The sequence below is a fragment of the Hordeum vulgare genome, chromosome 2H (genome assembly GCF_904849725.1).
Source record: "Hordeum vulgare subsp. vulgare chromosome 2H, MorexV3_pseudomolecules_assembly, whole genome shotgun sequence".
Lineage (NCBI taxonomy): Eukaryota > Viridiplantae > Streptophyta > Magnoliopsida > Poales > Poaceae > Hordeum > Hordeum vulgare.
This window is the reverse complement of record NC_058519.1, coordinates 69,824,757-69,850,534: the sequence shown is the minus strand read 5'-3', so window position 1 is coordinate 69,850,534 and position 25,778 is coordinate 69,824,757. Positions and strand designations below refer to the sequence as shown.

At 42.2% G+C, this 25,778-nt stretch overlaps 2 non-coding genes across 2 annotated transcripts; both read left to right on the top strand.

Annotated features, from left to right (window-relative positions):
* Positions 1-9,150: 9,150 nt before the first annotated feature.
* On the top strand, positions 9,151-9,223 carry TRNAI-UAU. The gene has a single exon. It is a non-coding gene; the product is annotated as a tRNA-Ile (tRNA).
* A 1,568-nt stretch (positions 9,224-10,791) lies between these two features.
* TRNAI-UAU lies at positions 10,792-10,864 on the top strand. The gene has a single exon. It is a non-coding gene; the product is annotated as a tRNA-Ile (tRNA).
* Positions 10,865-25,778: the final 14,914 nt, after the last annotated feature.

Sequence of the window (25,778 nt, the reverse complement as noted above, 5' to 3'; positions counted from 1 at the left end):
GTCTTCTCGGGATTCAGAGGGGGGAGCTATGTGGCTGATTACCTTGCTAACCCCAAGGTCTATGGGTACTTGGATCCTTATGGCTGGACAACTGATGAGGAAGAAGATTATGATCCGAAGGGGAAGGAACAAACAAGTTCCGATGAAGAGGAGGCTCCTCTACCTCAACCTGGGCACACTCATGTGGAGTTCAAGAAGTCGAGCCTCCCTGACTCAAGGAATAAGTCTAAGACTTTGTTTATCCCTTCTCGTTTCTTGCAGGAGAGTAAGCAGGAATTATGCCAAAGGGTGTTGAAGCTTGAAGAGGAAAATGATGATCTGAGGGAGCAGAATTTTATGCTCAAGTGGAAATTAAACAAGATCAAGACCTCTTCAACAACTCCTCCACCATCACCACCAAAGGAAGATAACTGGGCATTGGCATGGGCAATCCCCTTGGCTTGTGCCAAGCTTGGGGGAGCTGCCCCGGTATCGTATCACCATCACATCTTTTGCCTTTACCTTTGTTTTAGTTTTCCTTTTCAATTTTATTTTTCTCTAGTAGATTAAAAGTCTTAGTGTTTTAGTCTTCAGTTTTGCTTTGTGTCACCCGCGATGTATTCGAGCTCGTGAGCCATATAATAAAGAGTGTCTTAGTTGAAGGGCTTTGCCTCTTGCCATGATCAAAAGAGTGAGAATAGAACAAAAGCATGAAAGATCATGTAATGATCCTATGGGAAGTGATGGCTTCACATATAAAATGGATGAGGATTGAAACTTGTTGAGGGTAGGCAAACGTAGACCTTGGTCACTGTTGCAAGTAATAGGAAGTGATAAAGAAGGAGAGGTTCACATATAAGTATATCATCTCTGACACCATCTATGATTGTGAACACTCACTAAACTATTACATGCCTAGAAGTAGATGTTGGACAAGGAAGACAACGTAATGAATTGTGTTTGCTTGGCTTTGAACAATGTTATATGATTAGAGATCCCTTAGCATGTGACGATTGCTTCCACCTCATATTAGCCAAAACCTCCCGCACCAAGTAGAGATACTACTTGTGCATCCATAAACCTTCAAACCAGTTTTGCCATGAGTGTCCACCATACCTACCTATGGATTGAATAAGATCCCTCAAGTAAGTTGTCATCGGTGCAAGCAATAAAAATTGCTCTCTAATATGTATGATCTATTAGTGTGTGGAAAATAAGCTTTATACGAACCTGTGATGAGGAAGACATAAAAGCGACAGACTGCATAATAAAGTTCTTTATCACAGGAGGCAATATAAATTGACGTTCCTCCGCACTAAGAGGACACGCACCCGAACCTCAAAAGCGCATGACAACCTCTGCTTCCCTCTGCGAAGGGTCTATCTTGTACCTTTACTTTTTTCCCTTGAAAGAGTCATGGTGATCCTCACCAATTCCTTATTTCGCCTTTGCCTTGGCTAACGTCATATGCTTGGGAAAGATCTATATTCATATGTCAACTTGGAGGTAAGTATTCATGAATTATTATTGTTGACATTACCCTTGAGGTAAATGGTTGGGAGGCGAAACTATAAGCCCCTATCTTTCTCTGTGTTCAGCTGAAAGTTTGATCTCATGAGTACCACGTGAGTTGTAGCAATTGTAGAGAATGAAAATATGATTGAGTATGTGGATTTGCTTTACAAGCTCTTATTTGACTCTTTCTCATGTTGTGATAAATTGCAATTGCTTCAATGACTAAAGGCTATCGGTTGTTACTTCTCGGTAAGGTTCTTGATCCATGCTTTACTTTGTGAAGGAATTATCACTTTAGCATGAGAGATTATATGTTGGTATTGATGTTATTATCTTGATCATGATGCATGCATGTTTGTATCTTGTTTTGTCGAGACCTCTCTCCCTAAACATGTGGACATATTTATTGAGCTAGGCTTTCGCTTGAGGACAAGCGAGGTCTAAGCTTGGGGGAGTTGATACGTCCATTTTGCATCATGTTTTCATGTTGATATGTATCGCTTCTTTGGCTGTTATTTCACTTCACGGTACAATTCTTATGCCTTTTCTCTCTTATTTTGCAAGATTTACATGAAGAGGGAGAATGCCGGCAACTGGAATTCTGGCCTGAAAGTGGAGCAAAGTTGAGATACATATTCTGCGCAATTCCAAACGCCATAAAAATGAACGAGGATTTTTTCCGGATTTATAAAAAATACTAGGCCGAAGAAGTGCCAGAGGGGCGTGTGCAGGTCGCCACAAGACTGCACGGCGCGGCCACCCCCCCCCCCAGGCCGCGCCATGAGGGCTTGTGGGCAACCTGCTGGCCCACTGGACCCCTCTTTTTCTATATGAAGGGTTTCGTCCAAAAAAATCAAGGAGGAGCTTTTTCGTGGTTTCGCCGCCGCCACGAGGTGGAACTTGAGCAGAACCAATCTAGAGCTCCGACAGGACGATCCTGCCGGGAAAACTTCCCTCCCGAAGGGGGAAATCGTCGCCATCGTCATCACCAACACTCCTCTCATCGGAGGTGACTCTTCACCATCAACATCTTCATCAGCACCATCTCATCTCCAAACCCTAGTTCATCACTTGTAACCAATCTCCGTCTCGCGACTCCGATTGGTACTTGTAAGGTTGCTAGTAGTGTTGATTACTCTTTGTAGTTGATGCTAGTTGGATTACTTGGTGGAAGAGTTTATGTTCAGATCCTTGATGCTACTCATTACCTCTCTGGTCATGAATATGACTATGCTTTGTGAGTAGTTACTTCGGTTCCTGAGGACATGGGATAAGTCATGCTAATAGTAGTCATGTGAATTTGGTATTCGTTCGGTAATTTGATATGTTGTATGTTGTTTTTCCTCTAGTGGTGTTATGTGAACGTCGACTACATAACACTTCACCATTATTTGGGCCTAGAGGAAGGCATTGGGAAGTAGTAAGTAGATGATGGGTTGCTAGAGTGACAGAAGCTTAAACCCTAGTTTATGCGTTGCTTCGTAAGGGGCTGATTTGGATCCACTAGTTTAATGCTATGGTTAGACTTTGTCTTAATTCTTCTTTCGTAGTTGCGGATACTTGCGAGAGGGGTTAATCATAAGTGGGATGCTTGTCCAAGTAAGGGCAGTACCCAAGCGCCAGTCCACCCACATATCAAACTATCAAAGTAACGAACGCGAATCATATGAACATGATGAAACTAGCATGACAGAAATTCCCGTGTGTCCTCGGGAGCGTTTTTCCTCCTATAAGACTTTGTCCAGGCTTGTCCCTTGCTACAAAAGGGATTGGGCCACTTTGCTGCACCGTTGCTACTTTTGTTACTTGTTGCTTGCTACGAATCATCTCACCACACAATCACTTGTTACCGACAATTTGAGTGCTTGCACATTTTACCTTGCTGAAAACCACTTGTCAAATCCTTTTGCTCCTCGTTGGGTTCGACACTCTTACTTATCGAAAGGACTACGATTGATCCCCTATACTTGTGCGTCATCAAAGCCCCCTCAAAATTTCAGCCCAATAGGAGTTACGGATCTCCGGATATTTAATAAACGGTGAAGGGGTCAGAAAATAGTAGCGAAAACAGGAAAGAAACAGAGAGAGAGAGAGAGATCCACTCGAGGAGGGGCACCTGCCCTCCGGGAGCCATGGAGTCCATGGACTAGAGGGGAAACTCTCCTTCCATCTAGGTGGGCGACCAAGGAAGAAGAAGAAGAAGAAGAAGGGGCGCTCTCTCCCCCTCTCTCTCCGTGGCACCGAAACGCCGTCGGCGCAACCATCGTGACGACAATCTACACCAACAACTTCGCCGCCGTCACCACCAACTCTCCCCCCTCTTTGAAGCGGCATAAAACCTCTTATATTATTATTCAATGATGTATGGATATTCTATGATGTTTGATTAGATTTATTTTGTCCTATGGGTTAATTCTGGTATGGTGTGATTGATATGAGTTATATGGTAACATGGTGTTGTTCTAAGGTGACTTCTGTGCCACGCACACGTGGGGGATTCCCGCTGGAGGGTGTTGCAATACGTTCATGATTCGGTTATAGTGGATAGCTAGAGTGACAGAAGTTTACACCCGAGTAAAGGGGTTGTTTGCGTCTGGGAGTAAAGAGTTCTTGATGTTTAATGCTGTGATTGGGTTTTACCTTAATGATCTATAGTAGTTGCGGATGCTTGCTAGAGATCGAAATACGAAAAGAGTGTTAGTGTATGCCTCTCCCTCATTGCATATGATAAGTATCTATCGTGTTATATTCAACTGCCTATGGACAATCTTTCTCTTGTGTTATAAAAATCTTTCTACTAAACAACTAGTTTTTATTATCTTGCAAATTACTTGTAGTTTTATCCTACTAAATACTTTTAGTTTTCTTCCCGCAAAGTAATTTCATACCTGTTCTAGTTAAAGTAAGTGTTAGCATGCGTAGAGTTGTATCGGTGGTCGATAGAACTTGAGATAATACTAATTCTACCTTTAGCTCCTCGTTGGATTCGACACTCTTACTTAACAAAAAGGGCTACAAACGATCCACCCACCTAGTTTTTGCTAATTTTGTTCTTGTGGGTTATCACCACCCACCTAGTTTTTGCTAATTTTGTTCTTTGGGACTCCCCCCCCCCTCCTGCTGGGCAAGTGTGCGTATGTGGGTTCTGTTTAACCTGATTCGATGAAAAAAGTGTATCAAATAGAAGGGATCAAGCATCATTAAAATAATGTTGTCTGCAAAATTGAATACCTAAATAAATTGACTTTTACGCATACGGGAGGCATGATACCTCCACCTACACCTCTCATATGGATAGTCAACTGTAAACCTTCTGGGTTCACTCTTGTCAATCACAAAATCATTTTGAGTGAGAATGCAGTATGTAGTCAGCGCATTCCGATAGTCCATCGTCGATTCAAATATTGTTCCACGAGTAAGCTTAGGATCATTCCTATACACTCAATTGTTGGCATGTCCTCACCAACGTATCCGTCTGGAAGCAACATGTGAGAGTTCTCCTCCTTCTCTTCATCATCAGTGTCATCAAATGTAGCAGGGTCGGGTGGCTCCTTTGGGTATTCATCCTCCATTGCTTGTTTGCTGAATTCATCAACCAATTCAGGGTACATCCTCGTCATCGTTTTGAGGCACTCACTCGACATGTGAGGGTTCTCCTCCTTCTCTTCATCATCTTTTGCATCCAATGCAACATTGGCCTGGCTTTCACTACCATTAGGTTTAGCCGGTCCGAACCTACAAGTAGTGTGTGGCCGCTCACTGTTAGAAGAGTTAACTGGTGTGACACCCTTTCCCTTATCCCATTATTTTCGCAGCTGCAACACATGGGTTTCAATTTTACCTAAACGGTTGCCGGCGTTTAAACAAAAAAGAGTTTCTAGATGCTCATCGCAAGTTAGTGGCACAAAATTTTGCTCACGTCTATTGAAATAGCTCAGATCAACAACATAGGATTGGCTCAGGGATAATTAGAACATAGGGATTTGCATAAATATGTAAACAAAATTATTGTTTCTAGTTTCTACCACCTTTGGTTAGCAAAATCCAGAGAAATGACGCGCTTTTGTACCTCGCATGTAGCTAGTTTCCATTCTAACTGTGAGCCGAAAGGCAAGCGCATGATCAATCCTACAGTTAGGCGGGCAATAATTCAGTCAAGCAGGCAGAAATTTATCCGCCCATTGGTCAAATATACTAGCCATATTATCAAGTTAGATCACGCATTTCAAGAGGTGTGAGGCTTACCCAGCCGGAACCCATGAATTCTTTGTTGCTCCTGGTTCGACCCAATCCTTCCCACGGTCGATAGCACGGAGGTTGGTGTCCCTCGACATTGCCCAAGCCTATGTTGTTTAATCTGCTGATGCAGCTCCACCCTCCAGATCCTCTCGACCCAGTACAAGCCTCGACCACGGAAAGCGGCGGACGAGGGTTGTTGGGGCGGTAGTCAAGTGCTCTGGTCGGCGTGTATTTTCTCTTTGGGTCTTTTATTGCATACATGCATCAAGCTTGGGAACGGTCGGCTGTGATCGCTCTCCCACAAGAGATACGATGGCCAGCAGAAAAGAACAGTATGATGTGGAGGGTAAGATTGTTGGCTGGCGGATGGTGCTTGGTTAAGTCCATCAACGATGCAGCATGAAAAGGTTCGAACTATATATATGCTCTCGCGAACACAATCAAGAACCAGTGTGATGTGGAGATTAATTTATGTACTGAAATATCAACTTGTTTTAGATTGCTCTACGGAGTTGTGTTAATCTCCATAACCCGTTTGTTTCTTTGTCGTATGGTTAGGCCAGCTCCAGGGCGCGATCTCATTTTATATGTACCTGTTTATTTAAGTCTAAATAAATAAATACGACGGCTCAACGCAGCAACACATCTTATTTTTCTGTCCTTTTGTGTTTGTTTGGACCCATTTCAGATCAAATTTGCTTGTAATTTAGATTTGAAATGTTTGTTGCATCCTCGTCCGCTTGCATGTGAACATGAGGGGGCCACCCACCCATCCCACCTTTCTCTCTCTCCGCCTTTTTTCTCTCTTTCTCCCCGAAGTACCACCGCGCGCCGCCACGAAGCACCATCGTACGACGTCGGGAGCCGCCAGACGCCGAGACGTCGGGCCTACGGGGAACGAGACAGCCGCCGGTGCTACTAGACGTCTACCTCGTGGTCGTCCGGGACATCTCCACCAAGAGCTGCCTGCTCATCAACTCCACAATGAGTCCCTCTTCCACCCGCCAGCGTTGCTCGCGTCCCTCTTTCACTTGTCCGACTGCTAATGCGAGCGAGCATAGCGGGTGTGTGGTCGCCCTCTTCTGGCTCTCTTCTCGCTCTCGACCTCACTTAGTAGCTACACCGGCTGCGTGCCCGTCATCAACACCGGCGGTGGTCGCCCCTGCTAGGTGTTGCATGGCCAGGGACGGATAACTCACCAAATGCAGCATCATTGGGCACATATGTTCTTGTCGGATGCTTCGGTCTGTTCATTGTCCACTTTCATGATTCGAACGGATAAAATTCCAATAAATCGGACGTTCGTTTGTGGTCGTATGTTGGAGTTGGCCTTAGAAGCATGGAGCTCATGTATCCGAGTTGCATCATGTTACTGTATTAAATTGAATTAAACTACTGCTTTGTCTCAAAAAGATAATTGGAAAATTCTAATCTGCAGCGTGTGCACGGCTGTGTTGGCGTGCGGCGGGTGCACCGACCCATCCGATCCAAAAATACTGCATGGGGTCGTTGGATTAGGGAGGGAAGAGAGTTTTACATGCTAGAGGTAGCAGCAGGGACTACATGGGGCAGGAGGACAACATCTATGCATGCAAACTAGTACACCAGCATCACATCAACAAAGATTCTTTTAATGTTGAATTTTCACTAGTTTTATCTTTTAAACTATAAATCCAATTGACGATCCGTTTTCGCCGTTAGCTTTCTCACAACGAGATCTTCAAAACTAGATCCCATGTTGATATGTTTCGACGTCTTTTTTTACGTCGATAATTGCAAGATTACTATTATTTAGTTATTAGATTATGAGACACTTAGTAGCCACATTTAATTAACTTAGTTGTCAACTTAGCAACCGTGTGTATAGATTTTTGACAACTACGCTTGTTTAAACCCGACGACCATGTTTGACAAATGATTATTGCCTTATAGCAATTTTCATTATACATGGTATAAACGCATGTCATAAGTTTGGTTTGCCAATTTAAATATGTTAACTTGTCATATTTACATACAACTTTGCCAGAAAAATATTGTGTATGTTTGCTAGTTTAACTATGCCTACTTGTCATATTTACTAATAAATACTAAAAACAAAAAAGATTTCTTGTGGTCGTTGGTTTTAAATATGTTGAGTTGTCATATTTTTGCATGTTATTGTTCCAAAAAAGTTGTTTGTGCTTGCCCATTCGATTATGTCGAGATGTCATATTAATACGTAATTTCCAAAAAATATGATGATTAAGTTATTTTTTATCAGACAAGTTAGTACTTACTAATATGACAAGTAAGTGCAACAAATATGGTAAGTCCGAGCAAAAAAAAGTTGTCAAAACATGTCGACACGGGATCTAGTTTTAAAGTTTTTGTAGAAACAAAGTCAACGACGAAAACGGATCATCGGTTGAATTAATGGTTTCAAAGATAAAACTTTTTAAATTTCAATCATTTTGAGCAATTCTGATGACATCATTGCATACATGCATGCATGCATGAATGACGAAGAGAGAAGATTTGACCTCAGCATCGCAATGCTTTTTTTAAATAACATAATTAGTAGAGCAACACTATTTTTTTATTAGAACTAGCAAAAGGCCCGTGCATTGCAACGTGAGAGAAAAATAACACACACTCTTAATTTATAAAAAAAATGTCTATAAACTGAGAATTTATAGTTACGGCACAAACAAAGATGGTCTTATCCCACAAAAGTGCAGTTCAAGATTTCATAGGTCTTCTATTTTAACACGACTTGCATGTAGATTTAATACGTACAAAGAAACGGGCAAGCGACCTTCAGTTTCATCTCCAATCTTGATTTTGTTAACGCGTTCATCCCCAATCCGAATTAGTACCGGTATGAAAGAAAGGCGAATAATGAATTATTTATTAAGATTGCATCCTAGATAGTATTTTTATTAAATGTTTAACAGGTAAAATAACATCATATTCAAATTCTACATATTTTTCTAATCACGTTCTATATATAATATGTTAAATTTGGCGTTACAGTTTAGAAGATATGAGCATTTCAAAAAATATTTAATATGTATTGTGGGTTTAATGTTAAAAATATCACGGGCTTTTTTATAAAATAACACGACGGACTAAGAATACATATTTCTTTTATTAATAGGTATAGATGGTGATTAGCTCAGTCTTGCGGTGCGGCGTCGTTGGGTAGTGTTGTCCAAGATAATTTAAAATATTGCTCTTACTATGTTTCTCTGTATGTAGGAGAGTATTGGTTAACCAGCAGTAACTATTTAATATTTAATGATTCAAAAATAAAAATAAAAATTATTGTAGAGGTCTCGTAGCTCAATGGTCAGAGCATCGGTACGAGTATTGGTTAAGCAGTTACCGCAGTAACTATTTCATATTATTTAAGAATTTAAAAATACACAATAACGTAAAGGTCTCGTAGCTCAATGGTTAGAGCATCGGTCTTATATGCCGCAGGTTGAGGGTTCGACCCCCTTCGAGACCAATTCTTTTCTAAAATTATGCACGTAAGCCTGTAATACATATTTTAATATTTAATAATTAAAAAGATTGTACTACTAATCTAAAACTTTATCTTCTTTTTTTAATATGGGTTTTATTATTTTTTATATTATATACTCGTGTATTCATATGCACCTAAGCTTCATTGAAGCCAAAACCAGAAGCTACTCCTTCACATTTTTGGAAATACGAACAAAAAAATTAGTTTCAAAACTTTTTAAAAAATTATGAACATTTTCAAAATGTGAACACAATTTTAAATTCTTATTAATTCTTGAAGAGTTTCTGAACTTTTTTCGGAAACATTGAAAACATATTTTGCAAACACGAACAAAAATTGAAAATCCAAACTTCTTTTTTGCAATATCTAAATATTATTTTCAAAAACAAAAACCCGGCTGGAACTGACATCGATAGTGGTCCAATAGTTGAATCTGTCTTCTAAATTCTTATTAATTCTTGAAGAGCTTCCGAACATTTTTTGGAAAAAATGTGAAAATTCAAATATTTTATTAAAATGAAAACATATTTAGCAAACACGAACAAAAATGTAAAATCCAAACTTCTTTTTTGTAATATCTAAATATTATTATCAAAAACAAGAACCCGCGTGAAACTGACCTTGATGGCGGCCCAATAGTTGAATCTGTCTCAACGAGGAGCTGCCGCCAACCTGTGTGCAAGAACACCCACTAAACCGGAAGACATATGTGGTTGGGAGCTCCTCATGATATGAACTCCATTCATATAAACTTTTAAATTTCAATAAAGCTTAGATGCTTTTCGCTCAAAAAAAGGAAGAATGACCACTACCGACGGTCTTGTGTTTTCAAATTACATTTTCACGTCCTCTCCTCGGCCCAGTCCGTGGCTCAAGCATGGTCAGTTGTTGCCGATGTCGGGAGCTACCGGGGTGCCAGGCCTCCGGGAGACGAGTCAGCCAGGGGGACGCCAGGGCTACTGGACGTTGACCTCGCGATCATCGGAGACATCGCTACCAAGAGTTGCCTGCTCGACGACTCCACTAGGAGTTCCTCTTCCACCCGCCAGCGTTGCGCGCGTCCCTCTTCCATTTGTTTCGCTGCTGCTACGTGCGTGGCGGGCGTGTGGTCGCTCTCTTCTTTCTCTCGACCTCACTCAATAGCTACATCGGTTGTGTGCTCGTCATCAACGCCAGCGGTGGTCGCCCCTCCTAGGTGTCCGATGACTAAGGATGAATAACTCACAAAATGATGCAGCATCATTGGGCGCATATGCTCTTGTCAAACACGTTTGTCTATCCGTTATTCACTTTCATGATCTAAATGGATAAAATCCGAATAAGTCGAACGTTTGTTTGTGATCGTGCGTTGAAGTTGGTCTTAGAAGCTTGGAGGTCTTGTAGCCTAGTTGCACCATCTTATTTTATTAAATTCAATTAAACTACTGCTTTGTCCAAAAAAATATTAACTACTGCTCTTACTATGTTTCTCTAGTACGAGCATTGGTTAAGCAGTTACAGCAGTAACTATTTAATATTATTTAAAATTTAAAAATACACAATAATGTAGAGGTCTCGTAGCTCAATGGTTAGAGCATCGGTCTTATATGCCGCAGGTTGAGGGTTCGACCCCCTCCGAGACCAATTCTTTTCTACAATTATGCACGTAAGCCTGTAAAACATATTTTAATATTTAATAATAATAAAGTAAACATAATTGTCGGGGTCTTGTAGCTCAATTGGTTAGAGCGTCGGTTGAGGGTTCAAGCCCCTCCGAGACCAAATTATTTTTTATATTATATACTCGTATATGCACGTAAGATTGTACTACTAATCTAAAACTTTATCTTCTTTTTTTAATATGGGTTTTATTATTTTTTATATTATATACTCGTATATTCATATGCACCTAAGCTTCATTGAAGCCAAAACCAGAAGCTACTCCTTCTCTCGATTTATGCATGTGCTCCAGTGAGACCAAATTGTTTTTAAAATTATATACTCGTATATGCACGTAAGATTGTACTACTAATCTAAAACTTTATCTTCTTTTTTTAATATGGGTTTTATTATTTTTTATATTATATACTCGTATATTCATATGCACCTAAGCTTCATTGAAGCCAAAACCAGAAGCTACTCCTTCTCTCGATTTATGCATGTGCTCCAGTGAGACCAAATTGTTTTTAAAATTATGCACGTAAGCATGTAATACATATTTGAATATTTAATAATTTAAAAGTACACGTAATTGTTTGGGTCAGCTCAATTGGTTAGAACGTCGCTCTTATCAACGACAGGTTGAGGGTTCAAGTCTACAAGCCCCTCCGTGACCAAATTATTTTTTATATTATATGTATGCACGTAAAATTGTACTCCCTCAGTTTTTAAATATAAATATTTTTTAAAAGATTTCATTACTATTTTATATATGGTTGTACATATACATATTTTAAAGTACATATTTATTTATTTTATTTTATATGTAGTCTTTTATTAAAATATTTAAAAATATTTATATTTAGAAATGGAGGGAATACTACTAATCTAAAACCAACACGTCCTTCTTTCTTTCCTTCAATTTGGCATATTCTTGGAGACGGAATAAAAAAACATTTTGCCTCCTGTGTCACAAGAGAGCTAGCACCATCGCCGGTGCACGGTTCCTCCCCAGCACACCCCCTCCTCGTCGTGGCTAGAGGATGCCCGCCAGACGAAGACCGTGTGGCGCTGGCGACGGCAGGACCATCTCCTTCCTCTCTCGCATGGACTTCGGTGGCTGACTTCAGGGCTGGGATGCGGTGGTGCGGCCTAGCTTCGGTAGCATGGTCAACTAGTTTTTCTAAATTCATCGATCCATAGTAGCCTTCCTTGAGTTTTAATTTCTTCATCGACACATGTTATTATACCGAATGTTGTGCCCCTTGAGTTTCATCCAACAATGCATCAATATGAACAGCATGCCCACCGTCCTTTGACACAGTGTAACAACGCTTCCATGCTATACTATGACATGATCATCACGTTGCAACATAAAATTGTACTCCCTCAGTTTTTAAATATAAATATTTTTTAAAAGATTTCATTATTATTTTATATATGGTTGTACATATACATATTTTAAAGTACATATTTATTTATTTTATTTTATATGTAGTCTCCTATTAAAATATTTAAAAATATTTATATTTAGAAACGGAGGGAATACTACTAATCTAAAACCAACACGTCCTTCTTTCTTTCCTTCAATTTGGCATATTCTTGGAGACGGAATAAAAAAACATTTTGCCCCCTGTGTCACAAGAGAGCTAGCACCATCGCCGGTGCACGGTTCCTCCCCAGCACACCCCCTCCTCGTCGTGGCTAGAGGATGCCCGCCAGACGAAGACCGTGTGGCGCTGGCGACGGCAGGACCATCTCCTTCCTCTCTCGCATGGACTTCGGTGGCTGACTTCAGGGCTGGGATGCGGTGGTGCGGCCTAGCTTCGGTAGCATGGTCAACTAGTTTTTCTAAATTCATCGATCCATAGTAGCCTTCCTTGAGTTTTAATTTCTTCATCGGCACATGTTATTATACCGAATGTTGTGCCCCTTGAGTTTCATCCAACAATGCATCAATGTGAACAGCATGCCCACTGTCCTTTGACACATTGTAACAACGCTTCCATGCTATACTATGACATGATCATCACGTTGCAACATTAAATAAATCAACGAATTAACCAACACCTAGAGCAACAAGAAGCAAAACTTACGATAACCATGATTGTCGCACCTATTGGCCATCTTCTTTCCACTTATGCAATTGCACCGTAATACTTCGTGTACTACCGATGGAGTAGCGACTTCACTTTGCGATCGTGAATCAAATCCAAATTATAAGGCGTGTGTGCTTGTGCTCATGAAACCAAAAATGCACATGTTGCCAAAACATCGTGTCCTTGCTTCATGCCTACAAACACCGCATTTGTTGCCAATCACGCATAGCACAACAATGAACCCTCCCTCAGTGAGTAGCCACCACCATACTTGCTTCATGTTAAACAATGAGAACATAAAAAATTCTCAAATGGTATTTGGTCGAACATTTGTTGGCATGGTGCTTGCCATGGACGGCGACGACAAACAGGCGATACCTAGGTTGTGACTCGATCCGAGGTGGAACAATGGCAAAGTACAAAGTGTCTGGGTGAAGCACCGAAGGTCCGAAAAAAAGCATGGGTGACAATCAGAGTGGTATAGTGACGGTCGTGATCTTGGTGGGTGTGAATATAGAGCAATATAGAGCAATGGTGATGGAGGGAATGCGGTAAAAGGGCTTCGGGAGAGGTGTTTTGGGTGGGTTGGGTGTGGCGGAGTCTGACGCGACGGAGCATTCAGACTCCCCAAACCTCCCATGAGTTTGCTACCTGTTTGACATATTTTCAATGGAAGCGGACGATTGATGCTCGTTGTTGGATGACAAAAAGTGTTAGTATTACCGTAATTAATTATCATCGGGGAAGTTGGACCTTTGAAGAACAAGAAGGGAAGGGAAGGAAGAAAATAAGGAGGGAGAAGAGAAGGGCACACTGAGTCGATTAGTGTAGCAAAGCTATTAGTGGTGTGCTATCGTTCCACTCCCTCACATCACTAATAACTAACTAACTAGTGGTGTGCCCTACCTGAAACATGCCACTAGTAAATGGGATTAGAAAGGGGTCGGTCTAAGAGCATCTACAGTCGGACCCCTCAAACGTCCGGGCAGGTCATCCGATCAGTGCCTCCTCACAAAAATTGACCCAAATGGGCATCTCAAACCGGCCTTAAACGTCCGGGCTGACCAGCATCCCTAATATCCAGCCCAAATATGGCACACCCGCCTCACAAGGCTGGCCCACCGTTGACCCCACCGCCATGTAAGCCCGGCCCATCACGGACCCATTAAATACCCCTATCTGGAAACCCTAGACATCCGACAATTCATTTTTTGTCCAATCCACTTCCAATCCCCCACTCTCCGACCCGATGGCGAGCGACGGAAGCAGCTGTGACAGATCGAACGTCGATGTGAAGGAGGTGGCCCTCCGCATCGCGTTGCGCCGGTCGCTGCAGGACCAAGGCGGCCCCGACGGCGGTGCATCTGCATCCTTCGGGCCAGTCGCACGCCGTAAGCGGTGGATCTGCATCCTCTAGGCCGGTCGCACGCCGACGGAGCGCCGGTGACGTTGTAGGCCCTTCCCGCGAGGCGCGGAGTTTCGGTCGCTCCCGCTTCGGCCGGTCTGCTCCAGGTCAAGTAAGCCGCTCACCTCCACCACCTTCTACTCCGGAAGCGGTGGAGGTTGTCCGGCGTGCGCTGCAACTCCGACGAGGACGAGGACGCCGCCGTCGCCACCTCCACCTCCACCCCCGGCTCCGATGACGACGTTCCACCGCACGCCAACGCCTACACGGAGGATGGGCAAAGTTGCGTGGATGGCCGATAGGGGAAGGGGGCGACAAGGAAATGGTGATTTCCTCCGCCCTTCCCCTTGTTCTGGAGTAGCGAGTGCATTTATGTCGAACTGCTTTGCTTCATGATATAAAATGCGGCGGGGGAACCCTTTTTCTTAAAAAAAGAGGCGCCACAACATTGCACCATGCATGTGAAAAAAGATATTCTACTTATATTTAAGAAACATTGTTACAACTATATATAATCAAACATAATAAAGCATATGCGTTTTAAATTTTAGTTCTCGTATCATCAATCCAAAATTTCATCAATTAATTGCTGGAATTTTATTCAATTGTTTGGGCCAGCCCAATATATAATTCCTAATAAATCCTAAAGGCCCACGCAACCCATTTGTGCAAGGTAAGAGGTGGAAATGTTTAGTCCCACATTGCTAGTTTTGTGGGAGTTGGACCTCCTTATAAGGGAGGATGTTTCCACACATGTATGAGCTTGAGAACAAGAGAGACATACACACGTGCTCCTCCTCCTCCGCCGCCCGCCTCGCCTCGTCACGACGCGACGCGCTGCGCCGCGGGTTGCGGGAATGAGCCGAGCCAAACTAAATTTTTGCCACGCATGACTGGTATTTAAAAGTCCACTCGGAGAAGTTGAATGTTTTGCTAGTGGATATTGAAACCGAACGCTGCACTTTCGCTGCTGTCTGTTCATTTTGTATCCCGTCGCCTCTTCGGCTCCCGTCGCTGGCTTCACGCCTCCTTCTCCTGCGCCTATAAAAGGGAGGTCGCTCTTCTCCAGAAAACGCATCAGAAGTTCCTCTCGCCACCGGTGCCTTTCTTTGTGCTGCTGCTACGTTCTCCTCATCCCGTCTTGCGGCGTGCACCGTTCGTTGGGACAGTAGGCCTCCGAAACTCCGTCTCTTCGAGTCCTGTACGGGAGAAGGGCGATAAGGTTTTTGGGGAGCGCTCAGCGCGACTACTGGCTTCCATCACGGACACCGACGATTTCTTCCTGGACGACAACTACTTCCCTGACGTCGACCACCTCTTTGGTAACATGGCCAATGACAACGCCAACACCAATCCTGTTGCTGCAACTCAGTACGTACTCATGTTCTTCTTGTTTCAGTTTCTATCGCAACTTTTTGTTATAGTATCTCATCTACATATGTACCGTGTCTGCTCATCACTTCCTATGGTATCTTGTCTATATAGAATGGTTACGCATATGTTCTTTTCTAGATCATATGTGCACTTGTCTTCTGTCATTTCATCTCTATATTGCTTGCCTTCTTCCGTCTTAGTTATGTTGGTTAGATTTATCCTAGCTTTTATTTTAATAAAATCCTTTGGTAAATTGCTCATATTTCAAACAATCCAAAAACCTTATTATAGGCAATTTACCCCGAGTGGTTTTGCTGCCTCCATGAAACCTCCTATTTTTGAGGGTGTTCACTACAAGAGATGGCGTGTGAGAGCTGTTTTATGGTTTCAAACCATGAGCTGCTATGACGCCACTCTTGGCAAACCTGAAGGAGATCATGATGCTCAACAGGAGCTAGCCTTTCAGAAAATGGATACCTTGTTTAAGGCTGCTCTTTTGAGCGTTCTTGGTGAGAACATAGTTGATGCTTATGCATCAATTGATAATGGAAAAGATATGTGGAATGCACTCGAGACCAAGTTTGGGGTCTCGAATGCTGGCACTGAGTTGTACGTCATGGAACAATTCTATGACTACAAGATGACTGAAGAGCGCTCTGTGGTTGAGCAAGCTCACGAGATATAGTCATTTGCAAGAGAACTTGAGCACTTCAATTGCCTGCTACCGGACAAGTTTGTTGTCGGAGGCATCATCACTAAAATTCCTCCTTCATGGAGGAACTTTGCTACCTTACCGAAGCATAAGAGACAGGAGTTTTCCGATCCGGATCTCATAGGTACTCTTGATGTGGAAGAAAAGGCAAGAGCAAAAGACACATGTGCTCGAGCTATTGAGGGAGGTTCTAGTGCCAATCTGGTGTAGAAGAAAAACTTCCAGCCCCACAATTTCAAGAACAAAGGCAAGTTTGATGGTAAAGCAAAGTTCGATGGGAAGAACAAGGCTGTACATCACACCAACTTCAAGAAGAAGAAGAATGACAAGAAGAAAGGTGTTTGTCATGTGTGTGGAGATCATGATCATTGGGCTCCTAACTGCACTAATCGTTATGACAAGCGTCAACCTGGGAAAGGCGGCAAGTCTCCTAATGTCGTCATTGCTGACACTGACGTGGAAGATGTTGGGTATGGTATATTACCCACTATTTTTTCAGTATGTCATTTTCCCGATTGGTTGATTGACACGGGTGCTAATGTGCATATATGCGGTGATATTTCCATGTTTTCATCTTATCAGTCCGCAGGGACTTCCACCGTCCTGATGGGCAACAGTTCACCTGCTTCTGTTCGTGGTGTTGGCACGGTCGATCTGAAGTTTACTGCGGGAAAGGTCGTGCGGCTGAAGAACGTGCATTATGTCCCCTCCGTGAATAAAAATCTTGTTAGCGAACCTCTTTTTTGTAGAGATGGCTACAAGCTTGTCTTTGAGTCTAATAAATTTGTAATATCCAAGTATGGAACTTTTGTTGGTAAAGGCTATGAGTCAGGAGGCCTGTTCCGTTTATCCTTGGCACACGTTTGCAATAAAGTTGTTAATCATGTTTACAACAATAGCGAATCAAATGTGTGGCATTCACGTCTTTGTCATGTTAATTTTGGTTGCATGTCGCGACTAGTCAAATTGAACTTAATCCCTAGCTTTAACACAGTCAAGGGATCTAAGTGTCAAGTTTGTGTGCAAGCCAAACAACCTCGTAAGTCTCATACGACTGCCGAAACGAGAAATCTTGCACCACTAGAGCTCATACATTCAGATCTATGTGAAATGAACGGCATTTTGACAAAAGGTGGAAAGAAATATTTTATGACACTAATTGATGACTCCACTAGATACTGTCAAGTGTTTCTTCTGAAGTCTAAGGATGAGGCCTTGAACTTTTTCAAGATCTATAAAGCTGAAGCAGAAAACCAACTTGACCGAAAGATCAAGAGGCTTAGGTCCGATCGCGGTGGAGAGTATTTCTCAAATGAATGTGATTCTTTTTGTGCGGAACATGGTATAATTCATGAGAGGACGCCTCCCTATTCACCTCAATCAAATGGAATATCCGAAAGAAGGAACCGTACTCTAACTGATTTGGTGAACGCCATGTTAGATACATCGGGTCTCTCCAAGGCATGGTGGGGGGAGGCGGTATTGACTGCATGTCATGTCCTGAATCGAGTTCCTACAAAGAACAAAGAGATAACTCCATTCGAGGAATGGGAAAATAAAAAGGTTAAAACTCTCTTATCTACGAACCTGGGGTTGTTTGGCGAAAGTCAATGTACCAATCCCAAAGAACCGCAAGCTAGGACCAAAAACTGTGGATTGTGTTTTTCTGGGATATGCTTTTCATAGCATTGGATATAGATTCTTGGTTGTAAAATCTGAGGTATCTGACATGCATGTCGGTACAATCATGGAGTCGAATGATGCGACTTTCTTCGAAGATATCTTTCCCATGAAGGATATAACTACCTCATCTAATCAGGAGATGCCTAATTCATCAAACCATGAATTAGCTACTGAACCTATCATTTCGATGGAACACTTTAAAAATATTGTGGAGGAGAACAATGAAGCTCCTACCAGGAGCAAGAGACAGAGGACTCCAAAGTCCTTTGGTGATGATTTTCTTGTGTATCTCATAGATGACACTCCCGGTTCTATTTCAGAGGCCTATGCGTCTGAAGATGCTGACTACTGGAAGGAAGCAGTCCGTAGTGAGATGGATTCCATCTTGGCAAATGAAACTTGGGAGATCACTAATCGTCCTTATGGGTGCAAACCTATAGGATGCAAATGGGTATTCAAGAAGAAGCTTAGGCCTGATGGTACTATCGAAAATTACAAGGCACGGCTAGTGGCTAAGGGTTATACCCAAAAGGAAGGTGAAGACTTCTTTGATACTTACTTACCCGTGGCTCGACTGACCACTATTCGAGTACTACTTTCACTAGCCGCCTCACATGGTCTTCTCGTTCATCAAATGGATGTTAAGACTGCTTTCCTAAATGGAGAGTTGGATCAGGAAATTTACATGGAACAACCAGATGGGTTTATAGTAGATGGTCAGGAAGGGAAAGTATGCAAGTTGCTGAAGTCATTATATGGACTTAAGCAAGCACCCAAGCAGTGGCATGAGAAGTTTGAAAGGACTCTCACAACTGCAGGCTTTGTTGTAAACGAAGCTGATAAATGTGTGTACTATCACCATGGTGGGGGCGAGGGAGTTATCCTTTGCTTGTATGTTGATGACATACTAATTTTCGGAACAAATCTGAACGTTATTAAAGAGGTCAAGGATTTCCTATCTCACTGTTTTGAGATGAAGGATTTAGGAGTGGCTGATGTCATTCTGAACATCAAGTTGTTAAGAGACGAAGATGGTGGGATTACGTTGCTTCAATCTCACTATGTGGAAAAGATCTTGAGTCGCTTTGGGTATAGTGACTGCAAGTCCTCTCGCACACCATATGATGCGAACGTGCTACTTCGAAAGAATCGAAAAATTGCTAGAGACCAATTGAAATACTCTCAAATTATTGGCTCGCTTATGTACTTAGCCAGTGCTACAAGACCTGACATCTCTTTTGTTGTTAGCAAATTGAGTCGGTTTGTCTCAAAACCAGGAGATGTGCATTGGAAAGCTCTAGAGAGAGTTTTGTGTTATTTGAAAGGCACTGCAAATTATGGAATTCACTATACTCGACATCCGAAGGTGCTTGAAGGGTATAGTGATTCAAACTGGACCTCTGATGCTGATGAGATAAAGGCCACGAGCGGATATGTATTCACTCATGGAGGTGGCGCTGTTTCTTGGAAGTCTTGCAAGCAAACGATCTTAACAAGGTCAACAATGGAAGCAGAACTCACAACACTAGATACAACTACGGTCGAAGCAGATTGGCTTCGCCAGCTCTTGAGTGACTCGCCGGTTGTTGAGAAACCTGTACCGGGTATCCTTATGAACTGCGACAGTCAAACTGTGATCACAAAAGTGAGCAGCTCAAAGGATAATATGAAGTCATCAAGACACATTCAGAGAAGGTTAAAATCTGTCAGGAAAATGAGAAACTTTGGAGTTATTGCATTGGATTATATCCAAGCATCTAAAAATCTGGCAGATCCTTTTACTAAGGGTCTATCACGTAATGTGATAGAAAATGCATCGAGGGAGATGGGTATAAGACCCACAATTTGAGTTGTTCACAGTGGTAACCTATTCTTTGTGATCGGAGATCCCGTGAATTAGATGTGGAAGACAAGCTGTTGGTCAACTGAGAGGAAAGTATCCTTATCATTAATAATACCAGTCCATGAAGATGCAATACTTTCCTAAACTGCATGGCAGGTTGATATACATCTTAATATGTTCTAAGTGGCTTATTGAAGCAGAGATGTTATCCTGCAGAACATCTTTTGAAGAACATACCTATATGAGTCTGATTGTTAACGTCGCAATCTATGAGAGTAGGGTGCTCTCTAGTAAACTCATGAAAGGTCTCGGAGTATGACACATAAGCTCCACCCGCGGGGAAGTCCTACGGTAGCCTAGTATCGATCAAACCTTTGTGTGAATCTAGTTTCGCAGAAAACTTGCAGTTCAAGGCCTAGTCCACTGTTCAAGTTGCTTACTAGTGTAGCATAGAGTTCTAGGTGAAAGTTCAACTTAACAGTCTCCACTGCAGTATCGGTATATAAAACCGTGTTTTGGAACTAAAGGCAAATTTTGTGTGCCTCTCGGATCTGGTGGGGGATTGCTGGAATTTTATTCAATTGTTTGGGCCAGCCCAATATATAATTCCTAATAAATCCTAGAGGCCCACGCAGCCTATTTGTGCAAGGCAAGAGGTGGAAATGTTTAGTCCCACATTGCTAGTTTAGTGGGAGTTGGACCTCCTTATAAGGGAGGATGTTTCCACACATGTATGAGCTTGAGAACAAGAGAGACATACAGGCGTGCTCCTCCTCCTCCGCCGCCCGCCTCGCCTCGTCACGACGCGACACGCCGCGCCGCGGGTTGCGGGAATGAGCCGAGCCGAACTAAATTTTTGCCATGCACGACTGGTATTTAAAAGTCCACTCGGAGAAGCTGAATGTTTTTCTAGTGGATATTGAAACCAAACGCTGCAGTTTTGCTGCTGTCTGTTCGTTTCGTATCCCGTTGCTCTCTTCGGCTCCCGTCGCTGGCTTCTCGCCTCCTTCTCCTGCGCCTATAAAAGGGAGGTCGCTCCTCTCCAGAAAACACATCAGAAGTTCCTCTCGCCACCGGTTCCTTTCTCTGTGCTGCTGCTACGTTCTTCCTCATACCGTCTTGCGGCGTGCACCGTTCGTCGGGACAGTAGGCCTCCGAAACTCCGTCTCTTCGAGTCCTGTACGGGAGAAGGACATAAGGTTTTTGGGGAGCGCTCAGCGCGACTACTGGCTTCCATCACGGACACCGACGATTTCTTCCCGGACGACGACTACTTCCCTGACGTCGACCACCTCTTTGGTAACATGGCCAATGACAACGCCAACACCAATCTTGTTGCTGCAACTCAGTACGTACTCATGTTCTTCTTGTTTCAGTTTCTATCGCAACTTTTTGTTATAGTATCTCTTCTAGATATGTACCGTGTCTGCTCATCACTTCCTATGGTATCTTGTCTATATAGAACGGTTACACATATGTTCTTTTCTAGATCATATGTGCACTTGTGTTCTGTCATTTTATCTCTATATTGCTTGCCTTCTTCCGTCTTAGTTATGATGGTTAGATTTATCCTAGATTTTATTTTAATAAAATCCTTTGGTAAATTGCTCATATTTCCAACATTAATTCCCGCAACAACGCGCGAGGTGTTCTCTAGATTGCTTAATTACTTCCATCGACTTAGACGCCATATGATCGTTGCTCTTTGAAAAATTTAGTACTCCCTCCGATCTAAAATAAGTGGTGCAAGTTTGAAGTAGGATTAGTTTAAACTTGTGACACTTATTATAAATCAGAGGCAATATTTAGTTTCAACTTAGATGACATAGGATCCAAAGATGTATCTAATGGATACAGATGATTCAGTACAATTCAACTTGCTCGAGTTCTAATGTACATGTGTTCAAAGCAAAAGAGTCCCAATGAACAAGGAAAACGCAGATTGATTCTCTTCCCACTGAGCACCATGTCATGTACGAGTAATTCTCAAGGGGTAGGGAAGAAAAATGACTGCCTCTCGTGATTGTCGGGTTTGAGAATATGTTTGTTCATCAGGTAGGTTTTCTCTGCTAGCTGGTGTTGTCTCGATCTATCCCCCCAAGTTCTCGGTGACACCCAAGTTCTCGGTGACACCCAATCTCCGGTGTTCTGGCCAACGCATCCAAGGAGATTGGTTTGCTAGTGCAGGTGGGCAAAAAAAATCACAATGTGATGGTGCAGCCTCAGTTTGTTGTCTGAAAAAGTTTATAGGAAAGGCTGGTTGGTTCTATTTGCTTGTTTTTTCTTGGCAGCTATGTTGTAACCGGGCAAATAGCTCATGTGCGACGTTTTTGAGGTGAATTGGAATGAATGCGACGTCTTTCGTCTGAATTACCTTGGTGCGACATTTCTGAACGAGGAAATATCCCACACACGACATGGCCCTTAATCTGAACTGATGCCCTCATTATCTGTTAGGAGCTGAACCCACAACTTATCCACGTAAGCACGGGCCCTACTTGACAGTGCATCTAGTTACGGGCACCATTTGTCAGTGCATCAGGTCAAACGTGTCCCCGTGCCTGTCCGAATGGGTATCCCTGTCTGAACCTGTGTTGCTTCCTTCTCTTCGTTCCCGATGGTGAGCCAGCGGTGGCGGAGGAGCTTTTGTTCTGGGTGACAACAGCGGTGGCGATTTCGTTCTCGGCGACGTCGGCGGTTGTGGTGAGAGCCCTGTCCTGTTCTGGTACCCGTCCTGTTCTCCTCCGTGTTGAGTTAGATATCACCGCATCGCCTCTGTTTCCCTCTGTTTTTGGTCGATTTGATCCAGATTGCTGGTTAGGCGAACGAGTACATCATTTGGCGTGTGAGGACCAAAAATAATCTAAACCTTATCGATGGAAATCTTCAAGGATTGTGACACCAACAAGATGAAGGACATGACTATACCTACCAAAGCCACTTTTGTAAGTCCTTACCCCTCATGCCTTTGAACTCCGGTGATGCACTTCAATGGTTGTAAAATATATTTGTATATGCAATACCGCAATAATTTGCCAATCAGAGCGTTGGGTCACCGCATGGTGCACCTTTCCTCATGGTCGGGGACGACGGGCCACCGGACTAGGTACGATGAGGATAAGCATCGTCAAAGTCAAAGACGACGAGAAAGATGGAAAAAATGAAGAAAAAACTTGTAGCAACTCACCTACCGGTGAATCGGTGATCCCAATGATATTATAAAACTTAAAAAGGTATGATACAATATCAAGCCTACACCTAGCAGAAGCAAGATCCCAAAAGTAGAAGGAGAAACCTCAGATATTTTCTTCATCAAACTCTTCACACAACCGGGACATAAGTATACAGAAGGTTGGAATTTCACAACTATTATGGGTCATACAACGAGTGGTGCTAGTAGTGCCAATTACTATTTTGATTTTCTGGCTGCTTCACTCTCATTGCAGATCTTACTAAAACAGATACATGACACCAATGTCTGCTGAATTTGTGCACACCATTTTTTTCTTTAGAAAATAAGAAGGTTAAACCCTCGGCCTCTGCATCAATCGATGCATATGGTCATCTTTATTAATTATTCCACGGAGTTATGACAAGAACATATATCAAGCCATGCAAAATCACCACTCACATCTTCAAACTTGATAATGGAGAATGCTCTCACTTCTCACATTTGCTTAGTTGAACTTGTTTTCATTTGCGAGTTGGTTGATCTGAGCCCAATTCCGAGGACCTTTCCTTGTTGTTATGCCTGCTTTGAGGGTTTTTAGCTTTTTTTAGCTGCTGGTAGTTTATGTGAGATGTAAATCGAATGATGTCTGCTTTCTTAAAAAAGGCTCTGATTTTATCTGATGGTAACCAGCTCTCAGATAAGATCTTCTTTATGTAATCTTAGTAAACCAAACATCAAAAGATAACTCATCCAGCTCTCAGATCAGATCCAGCTTAGTAAACCAAACAGCACAAGATAACTCATCCAACAATTCTTCAACTACATGCATTGGGTATTTCTCTGTTTTGCTAGCAGGAGAAGTAGTTTGTTTAGCCCGGACTTCAAAGTAGTCCCCCCTGCGTCCCCTCACTCTTGTCGCATGGAATAGACGTCCTTGAGCCCTCCCCCTCGTCCGCGACCTTGGCCACGACAATGATGCACTCTCTAGTAGCGCAATAATTCTTCAGTTAACATACTACAACAATTCTTAAATTAATCGATGTGGAGAAGCGTAACGTTTCGGTGGAGCTGGGCCGACCAATGAAAGGGCAGCCCACGAATCGCTAACGTAGCCCTACTTCCTGATCTAGACCGTCCATTCATGGCGATCCAATGGTCCGGATAGGTGCGGGGTTTTGAGGGGGTTTTGATGGGGTTTTGAGAGGTTTTCGAACGTTAGGGTTGAGCATAAGTAATTCAAAAAAAAGATCAAAAAAATAGGAAACTTGTGGCAATCATCATTCTATGTGACTAACTCCATAGGAAAAAAATAAGAAATCTAGACTATGGAGTTTTTCATGAAAAAACCTTCACAAACTTGACTATCACGAACGAGGTTGTAGGGTTTTCAAAGGTTAGGGTTGAGCATAAGTAATTCAAAAAAAATTAAAAAAATAGGAAACTTGTGGCAATCATCATTCTATGTGACTAACTCCATAGTAAAAATAAGAAATCCGGACTATGGAGTTTGTCATGAAAAAACCTTCACAAACTTGGCTATCATGAACGAGGTTGTAGTGTTTTCAAAGGTTAGGGTTGAGCATAAGTAATTCAAAAAAAAAATCAAAAAATAGAAAACTGGTGCCAATCAATTTAAGTTGTTAGTATATGACAAAGTAAGAACATGTGTAGTGGTTTTCCAATATTTTGATTTTTTTATGCTCATTTCAAACTTGGTCAAACCTAAGTTTGACAAACATTTAAACAAGTTTCAAACATGAAAATGACAAACCAAGCCTGGATCCTTCTTAGTCACTCCAAAATGAAGCTTTTGTGAGGTTTTTGCAAGTTTGAAGTTCAACACCCAAAACCACTTGTCTTCACACATGAGTTTTAAATTAGCTCCAAAGGGGGTAAATACCCCATTTCTAAACAAGTTTTTTGTCCACCATGTCTAAAACTGCCAAATCAATTTGAGTTGTTAGTATATGAAAAAGTAAGAACATGTGCACTGGTTTTCCAATATTTTTATTTTTTATTTTATTTTTATGCTCATTTCAAACTTGGTCAAACCTAAGTTTGACAAACATTTAAACAAGTTTCAAACATGAAAATGACAAACCAAGTCTGGATCCTTCTTAGTCTCTCCAAAATGAAGCTTTTGTGAGGTTTTTGAAAGTTTGAAGTTCAACACTCAAAACCATTTGTCTTCACACATGAGTTTCAAATTAGCTCCAAAGGGGGTAAATACCCCATTTCTAAACAAGTTTTTTTTGTCCACCATGTCTAAAATAGCCAAATCAATTTGAGTTGTTAGTATATGACATAGTAAGAACATGTGCACTGGTTTCCCAATATTTTTATTTTTTATGCTCATTTCAAACTTGGTCAAATCTAAGTTTGACAAACATTTAAACAAGTTTCAAACATGAACAAGAGAAGTTCAATGAGGTGCAAACGCAAGAATAGGATCCCGAAGGATGGCATGCCTATTCAGCAACGTGCAGAAAATATGATGGCTCAACTGAAAACAATGTTCGAAACGTTCGAAACAGAGCAGGGGGCTGACCGGTCAATCTGACCCGTGGGCCAGCGAAGTCAGCGGGCGTCACATCAGTGTTGCACCGGAGCT